Source organism: Nicotiana attenuata, unplaced genomic scaffold, assembly GCF_001879085.1.
Source record: "Nicotiana attenuata strain UT unplaced genomic scaffold, NIATTr2, whole genome shotgun sequence".
In the NCBI taxonomy this organism is placed as follows: domain Eukaryota; kingdom Viridiplantae; phylum Streptophyta; class Magnoliopsida; order Solanales; family Solanaceae; genus Nicotiana; species Nicotiana attenuata.
Window position 1 is genome coordinate 268,887 of NW_017670765.1, and position 8,822 is coordinate 277,708.

The following is an 8,822-nucleotide window of genomic DNA, read 5'->3' on the forward strand; positions in this document are numbered from 1 at the left end:
TCTAAAAACCCTAATAGAAACCTTACTCCATTTAAACTGTACATGCATCATGGTCAGACCTAGCCGAGTCAGTTATGTTGTCCACATAATGACTCATTAAGATAGCCTTGTCCAAAGTCCACCGGGTTTCCTTGAAACCCAAACGGACACCTCCATGTTTTGTGCATTTATTTGGAGAACTAAATGCTTGTTATGCTAATTATTGGTTTAAATAATCGAGTCCGGTGGGGTAAGGGCCTAACGCTTTGTTTTGCAGAAAATGAAACACGAAGTCCCCAGATTTGGCATGGTAACCAACATTCATCCAAGGCTGCTGAATTGGTGGAAAGACCTCCATTCCAGTGATCAGACACTCGTCCGCATGTACTTGGGGAATTTTCCTTCTCTTTTAGAGATTCAGCCTAACAGCAGAATCATAGAGGCTGCGACATTGTTCTGGGATAGTGACAAGTCCGTGTTCTGCTTCGGGGACCTTGAAATGACTCCTTTGCTTGAAGAAATAGGAGGTTTAGCTGGTATTCCTTGGGAGACTCCGGGTTTGCTTATGCCAGAAAATTGCAAGGGTAGGGGTTTCCTTAAGATGTTGGGACTGAAGAAGAACTCAGACTTAACATGCTTGAAATACTCTTACTTCCCATTCGACTTTCTGTACGAGAGGTACGGCCATAGCATGTCATACCGCACCTATTTAGATGAGTTCGCCATCACCTCATTGGGGCATGTCCATAGAAGGGTCTTCGTTTTTATGTTTTGGTTTTTGGGAATAATGGTGTTCCCTATGAAGAAGGCTAGGATCCAAACCAGACTGGCCATGGTAACCAAGACTTTGATGGAAGGAATTGGTGGGCATACTTTCAGCATAGTGCCCATGATTATTGCTGAGATATACCGTGCCTTGGACAAGTGTCAGCAAAAGGGCAGTCATTTTGAGGGTTGAAACTTATTACTTCAGCTCTGGCTCATGGAACACCTCCAGAAAGGGGAATACCGACAAGAGATCCTACGCAGAGACTGGGATGATCACATCGCCTTCTACCAGCCAAGGCGTATGAATTATATGCCTAAAATGTTCGCTCAGCCAGAGGACGCCAGAGGATGGGCAGAATTATTTGAAAATCTGAAAGAAGACCAAGTACAATGGATGGTCGAGTGGTTCCCCGCGGATGAATTCATTATTCGATCCGAGATGCACCGTTTCTCATACTAATTCGTTTGAGAGGGACTTATCCTTACGTTCCTCTCCAAGCCATGAGGCAGACTGGAAGAAAGAAAATCATACTAAGGGTCGACAAAATGAGTCACTTCAGGGCTGATTTCCAGGACGATGATAGCCCTCACAGGTGCCAAGCTCAGCACTTATGGCACTGCAAACTCGTTTTGGGGAAAGAATCTATTGAGCCAGACAGGTATCACGCCGGTTGCGCGCCACACTATTCGGGTTGGTTGGAAGACAATGGCATGGGTCAGCCCGAATTCGTTCGAGGTCACAGAATCATCGACGAGCACGCTGAAGCACGGGTTAAGTATAATCAACTGCGCAAGATAATTCGAGAGTGTGAAAGTGAGCACCGGGAAATACAAGAAGCCCATCAGAAGTTGATCGAGGAGTGGAAAGATATGGCTGTCAGCGCCAACAAGCGACTAGGGTATCTGGAGCGGGGTCTAGTAGAACTGGAAGGAAAGTTTATCAAGAGAATTGAAGATTGTCAAAACGCTGAAGGAAATGCAAGCGGACATCTGGCCCAAGCTTATTTGCTGCTAGGACTACGCGAGCTGGTGAAGCTATTCGAGGGAGACGAAGATGCCAAATCTGGGGAAGGTCCTTCTGGGACCAAGTAGATAGGAGTCCTTTTATTCTTTATTTTAAATGTAATAAGGCCAATGGCCAATAGTGATATCTTACTTCCTATTATTTAGAGTCGTTTTGGATTCGTCTTATTTCTATCAATAAAATGAGGCATTTAGCATTATAAGTTCTCCAAAACTATTTGTCGCTAGGCCTACCTCGAGCACAACGAGGCACCAAAAGTTAGGACACGATTTACATTTTCGCACAACGTGTTTGAATTTTGCAATATTTTTCCTCATAACCTGCACTAACTTGTTACCTTTTTTTCTTTTTTTTTAATTTTTATTTATTCCCCTCCCCAAAGGTTAGTTCGTGCACTCTGACATCATCATCCTACTCCACAAGATCCAAGGTTCCTCCACCTCCTCCTCCTCCAAGTCCTGTCAGAAACAAGAACAAAGGAAAAATGGAAGACTTGGGTAGCATCAGGAAGGAGAATTCGGTTGAAAGGGTAGAGACTTCCCAGGGTATTCAGGTTTCCAAGGAAAGTGCCGCCCAACTTGAGCAGAAGTTGTTGAAATTTCAGGAAGAACTGGACCAAGTTCGAAACATGGCAAACTTATCATTTTCCCTCACTACCCCGGATGTCAGCTTTCCCAATGCTCAGAATCCCGCACCTCCACAAAACATCCCACAACCACAGATACAACCCACTCATACTCAACATTGCAACACATGCCACACTCCCAACAACACTCCACTACTCATTCCTGAGCCACTGAACACCACAAATGACCATCTCCACAACACTCCTATTTACGTGGATATTGTACCCCATTATACTCAACCAATCTCAAATGCACCAGAGTCAGATGACAAAGACTCCCTTATCAGGAACATAGCAGCAGAATTCAAGAAATTGACCAGCCGAGTTCAGGGCGTGGAAGGTAACAAAGGTATCGAGGGGTTAAATTACGAAGACCTCTGCATCCAGCCAGATGTTGAACTTCCGAAGGAGTACAAACCTCCCAAGTTCGAAATGTTTAATGGAACAGGAGATCCCAGAGTCCACCTGAGGACATATTGCGATAAGCTGGTCGGAGTCGGAAAGGATGAGAAGATCCGTATGAAGCTCTTCATGAGAAGTCTGAAGGGAGATGCTTTATCATGGTACATCAACCAGGACCCTAAGAAATGGAATAGCTGGGTAGGGATGGCGTCCGGTTTCATGGACAGGTTCAGATTTAATACAGAAAATGCGCCAGATGTCTTCTATATCCAGAATTTGAAGAAGAAACCTACAGAGACATTCCGTGAGTATACTACTTGTTGGAGATCAGAGGCTGCTAAGGTCAGGCCGGCCTTGGAAGAAGAACAGATGAACAAGTTTTTCGTCCGAGCTCAGGATCCACAATATTATGAGAGGTTGATACTGATAGAGGGCAGAAATTCTCCGACATCATCAAGCTAGGAGAAAGGATTGAAGAAGGCATTAAAAGCGGTATGGTTACTAATTTTGAGGCACTGCAGGCTACCAACAAGGCTCTACAGTCTGGTGGCACATCCAAGAAGAAGGATGTGAGTGCCGTAATGGTCGCAGAGGGAGCCAAATCACCACCAAAATACCACACCTACCCATCACCTCCACTTACATATCAGCCCATCCCGAATTACCAAGCCCCCACACCCTCCTATCAAAACCCACCTCCCGTCTACCAATCATCTCCACCTCTCACATATCAACCCACCTCACCCAGATACTCTCAACCAGCACCTGTCTACCAAGATTATAATGCTCAACCCTCTCACTACCAATCACCCCCCACCCGCCAAAATTTCCCTAGACCTAGGCCAAATTTTGACCGCAGACCTCCCAGACAATACACAGCCATCGCCGAACCAATCGACCAGCTGTACGAGAGACTTAAAGCTGCTGGCTACGTCACTCCTATCCTAGCCAAAACTCCAGAAAATCCTTCCCAGTGGGTCAACCCCAATAAGACTTGTGCGTACCATTCCAGCATGAAGGGACACACCCTTGACGAGTGCCGCTCATTGAAGGACAAGATTCAAACCCTGCTCGACAATAAGGTCATAGTAGCAAAGGAGCCTGCTCCTAATGTTTGCAACAACCCTCTGCCTGACCACAAAGGTGGAGACATTCACATGATCAAGATCGAAGATGATTGGAATCCCAAAGGGTCGATAGGTTTGATTGCTGCAGGTGATGAACCAAAGAAATCAACAGTTACACTTAACCCAATTGTTGTGCAGAATCAGCCCTCCAGGGACGATGAAGTAAACATGTATATACCTCTCGAATTTGAAGCGCCTCCTTCTGCAAAGGCGCCCGGGCTAATTGAGGTCGAATTTGGAGTTCCAAAAGCACCTGCACCCTTTGAAGTTGTTGTGTTACCACCAAGGGTACCTATTCCTGTGACAATGTCGGACATAACACCGTTCCACTCAAAAGCCATACCCTGGGATTACACTGCCGAAGCTAGGATAAAAGGGAAGACCAAGACAGGAGAAACAATCGTTGCGCAAGGAATGACTAGAACAGGGAGGGTTTACACCCCAGAACACTTAGCTGAGTCCAGTAAGCAAGCCCCAGGACGGCCTATTGAAACTAGGCCCGACGATCTTTGGAGAAAAATACAAGCTAAGGAGTACTCAGTCGCTGAGCAGTTGAACAAAACACCGGCACAGATCTTTATCCTCGCTCTTCTACAGAGCTCTGACGCTCATAAAAATGCCCTGATGAAAATACTGAGTGAAGCTTATGTGCCCAGCAACATAACTGGGGGTGAAATGGCAAATATGGTAGGGCAAGTGCTGGAGAGCCATAAAATCACCTTCCACGAAGATGAGCTACCGCCGGAAGGATTGAGCCACAACAAGGCACTGCACACCATCGTGCAATGCGAGGATTATTTCATCACTAGAGTCCTGATTGACGGAGGATCCAGCCTCAACATCTCTCCGCTAATAACTCTCAGAACTTTGGGAAAAAGCCTGCACGAGATCAAAGATGGGGCTATCAATGTCAAGGCCTTTGACGGATCCCAGAGATCTACTATTGGAGAAATCAGCCTATGCTTAAAAATGGGGCCAACATGGTTCGACGTCGACTTTCAAGTAATAGACGTCCCGGCATCCTATAACCTACTGTTAGGACGGCCCTGGATCCATGCCGCTGGAGCCGTAGCATCGACCCTGCATCAGGGAGTGAAGTTCGAATGGAATCACCAGGAAGTGATTATTCATGGCGATGGTAGTAACCCCATATATGGTCATCAGACCATCCCAATGATTGGTAGCAGAAGGAGAATAGGCGGAGAAACATACCACTACATTGAAAGGGTCAACGCTGTAGATAAGGATAAGTGGTGGGATAACAAGATCGAAAGTATCCTGAAATGGTGTGGGTACGAACCTAGAAAGGGACTCGGCAAAAACCTCCAGGGAATCACCAAACCCATCAAACTGAAGAAACACGGTACTACATTTGGTTTAGGGTACGGTTATACTTAGGAAGAATTCCAGAATTGGTCGCCACCGTGGCGCAGCCCCTACTATCCATTGGAGCTTCCGATACCTAGCCTGGAGCAGACCTTCCAACCGGCAGATACTATATATGGGTCAGAAGAAGATGAAGCATTGGCAGCCATGAAGAATCCGTTTCTGGAGGATGATGATATTGGATTGCTGTGTTCTTTTCGAGGAGGAAGGGGAGGAAGGCCCTTCCATACAAGCGGTGAACCGAGGAGACCGCCTCAGCAATTGGTCAATTAGGACCGTCAGGGCTCGGAAAGCTTCGCGGTAGCAAGGCTAAACAGAAGCACCATGCATCTTATTTTACTTTTTACTAGCTAATTTCCTTTCCGCATTGTCTTTAATTTTGAAAAGAGCTCCGACGTTTCAAACAATTATGAATTTAATCAAAGCATTTCAATTTATCATATATCTCGCTCTTATTATTTTCTCTATCATTCACTCTATTTTCACACAGCATTACTATTACTTACTTTGATGATGAACCAACGATTGTGACTTGCAACGAAATAACGCAGCAAAAGGACATAGACTCAGAAGAAGATGAAATACCTGAAGAGGTCGTCAGAGAGGTTGAGAATTTTGAGAATAGACCTAAGTCTAACCTGGAAGAAATTGAGGTCATTAATTTGGGAGATACAGAAAATGTCAAAGAAACTCGCATCAGTGTTCACCTGTCGCCATCAGAAAAGGAAGAATACATAAAAATTTTAAAGGAATATGAGGACATATTCGCCTGGTCGTATGATGATATGACCGGTCTCAGCACGTCCATTGTAGCTCACAAACTGCCAACAGATCCAACCTGTCTGCCGGTAAAACAAAAGCTCAGGAAATTCGAACCCGACATGAGTTTGAAAATCAAAGAAGAGGTTACTAAGCAAGTCAAAGCCAAGGTTCTCAGGGTAGTGGAATATCCAACATGGTTAGCCAACATCGTGCCGGTACCAAAGAAGGATGGGAAGGTTAGAGTCTGTGTCGACTACCGGGATCTTAACCGGGCTAGTCCCAAAGATGACTTCCCCTTGCCAAACATACACATTCTTATCGACAACTGCGCCAAGCATGAGTTGCAGTCTTTCGTTGATTGTTTCGCCGGATACTATCAGATATGGATGGATGAGGAAGATGTAGAGAAAACGGCTTTCATCACGCCGTGGGGAATGTATTGTTACAAAATGATGCCATTTGGGTTGAAGAATGCTGGCGCCACCTATATGAGAGCCATGACCACTATCTCCACGACATGATACACACGGAGATTGAGGTATATGTGGACGACGTCATCATCAAATCCAAGAAGGCCACTGATCATATGGAAGATCTGAGAAAGTTCTTCAACAGACTGAGAAGGTACAATCTGAAACTGAATCCCGCCAAGTGTGCATTCGGGGTTCCTGCTGGAAAATTATTGGGGTTTATCGTGAGTCGGCGAGGAATAGAATTGGACCCATCAAAGGTCAAAGCCATTCAACAATTGCCACCGCCAAGGAGCAAGAAGGACATGATGAGTTTCTTGGGAAGACTCAACTATATCAGCCCGTTCATAGCTCAGTCCACAGTCATCTGTGAACCCATCTTTAAAATGTTGAAGAAAGACGCTGCTACTAAATGGACTGACGATTGTCAGAAAGCTATTGACAGAATTAAGGAATACCTGTCAACGCCACCAGTCTTGGTTTCGCCCGAGCCAGGAAGGCCTCTATTGCTTTATCTTGCGGTTTTGGATGGAGCATTCGGTTGTGTTCTGGGACAACATGATGAAACAGGGAGAAAGGAGCAAGCCATCTACTATCTCAATAAGAAGTTCACCCTGTACGAGGCCCGGTATTCTCTATTAGAGCGCACCTGTTGTGCTCTGACTTGGGTAGCTCAGAAATTGATGCATTATTTTTGTGCCTACACTACTTATCTCATATCAAGGATGGACCCGCTGAAGTATATCTTCCAGAAGCCCATGCCCACTGGCAAGCTCGCCGAATGGCAGATCTTGCTAAGTGAATTCGACATTGTTTACGTGACTCAGAAAGCAATCAAGGGCCAAGCCATAGCAGATCACCTTGCCGAGAACCCTGTTGGCGGAGAATACGAACCCCTGAAAACGTATTTTCCTGACGAAGAGGTGTCCTTTGTAGGAGAAGATATTGCAGAATCCTACGATGGTTGGAGGTTGTTTTTCGATGGAGCCGCAAATTTCAAAGGATTTGGCATAGAAGCAGTCCTAGTATCAGAAACCGGCCAGCATTACCCGGTATCCGCCAAGCTCAGATTCCCTTGCACCAACAATATGGCCGAATATGAAGCCTGCATCCCGGGTCTCAAGATGGCCATCGACATGAACATTCAGGAGTTGCTAGTGATCGGGGATTCAGACTTGCTCTTACATCAAGTTCGAGAAGAGTGGGCAACCAAGAACTCTAAGATACTCCCCTACTTGCATCACATCCAGGAGTTGAGGAAAAGATTCACAAAGACAGAATTTCAGCACGTCCCTAGGGTCCAGAACGAGTTCGCTTACGCATTAGCTACTTTATCATCCATGATCCAGCATCCAGACACGAATTTCATTGATCCCATCCCAGTAAAGATTTATGATCAGCCAGCTTATTGTGCTCACGTTGAGGAATAAGCGGACGGAAAACCATGGTTCCACGACATCAAGGAGTACTTGACAACTGGAGAATACCCAAAACTTGCCAACGCCACGCAAAAGCGCACACTTCGGAGATTATCCAACAACTTCTTTCACAGTGGGGGAATCCTGTATAGGAGGACTCCCGATTTGGGTTTACTAAGGTGTGTCGAAGCAAAAGAAGCATCCAGACTATTGGACGAAGTGCACGCAGGGACCTGCGGGCCGCACATGAATGGTTTTGTCTTAGCGAAGAAGATATTTAGAGCAGGATATTTTTGGATGACTATGGAAACAGACTGTAGCCAGTATGTTCGTAAGTGCCATCGTTGTCAGATACATGCAGCCATGATAAAGGTGTCCCTTAACGAGCTTACTGCAACAAGCTCACCGTGGCCATTCTCCGCCTGGGGAATGGATGTTATTGGACCTATTGAGCCTGCCGCATCAAACGGGCACAGGTTTATCCTGGTGGAAATTGATTATTTTACCAAATGGGTTGAAGCAGCGTCATACAAGGCAGTGACTAAGAAAGTTATGGCAGATTTCATCCGTGAACGTATTGTGTGCCGATTCGGAATTTCGGAATCAATCATCACCGATAATGGTTCCAATCTCAACAGTGACTTGATGAAAGCTATGTGTGAGACCTCCAAGATTAAACACAAGTATTCTACAGCCTACAGGCCTCAGATGAATGGAGCTGTAGAAGCAGCCAACAAGAACATCAAGAAGATACTAAGGAAGATGGTCAAAAGTCACAAATAATGGCATGAGAAGTTATCATTTGCCTTGCTGGGATACCGCACCACGGTCCGCACATCGACTGGAGCAACTCCCTACATG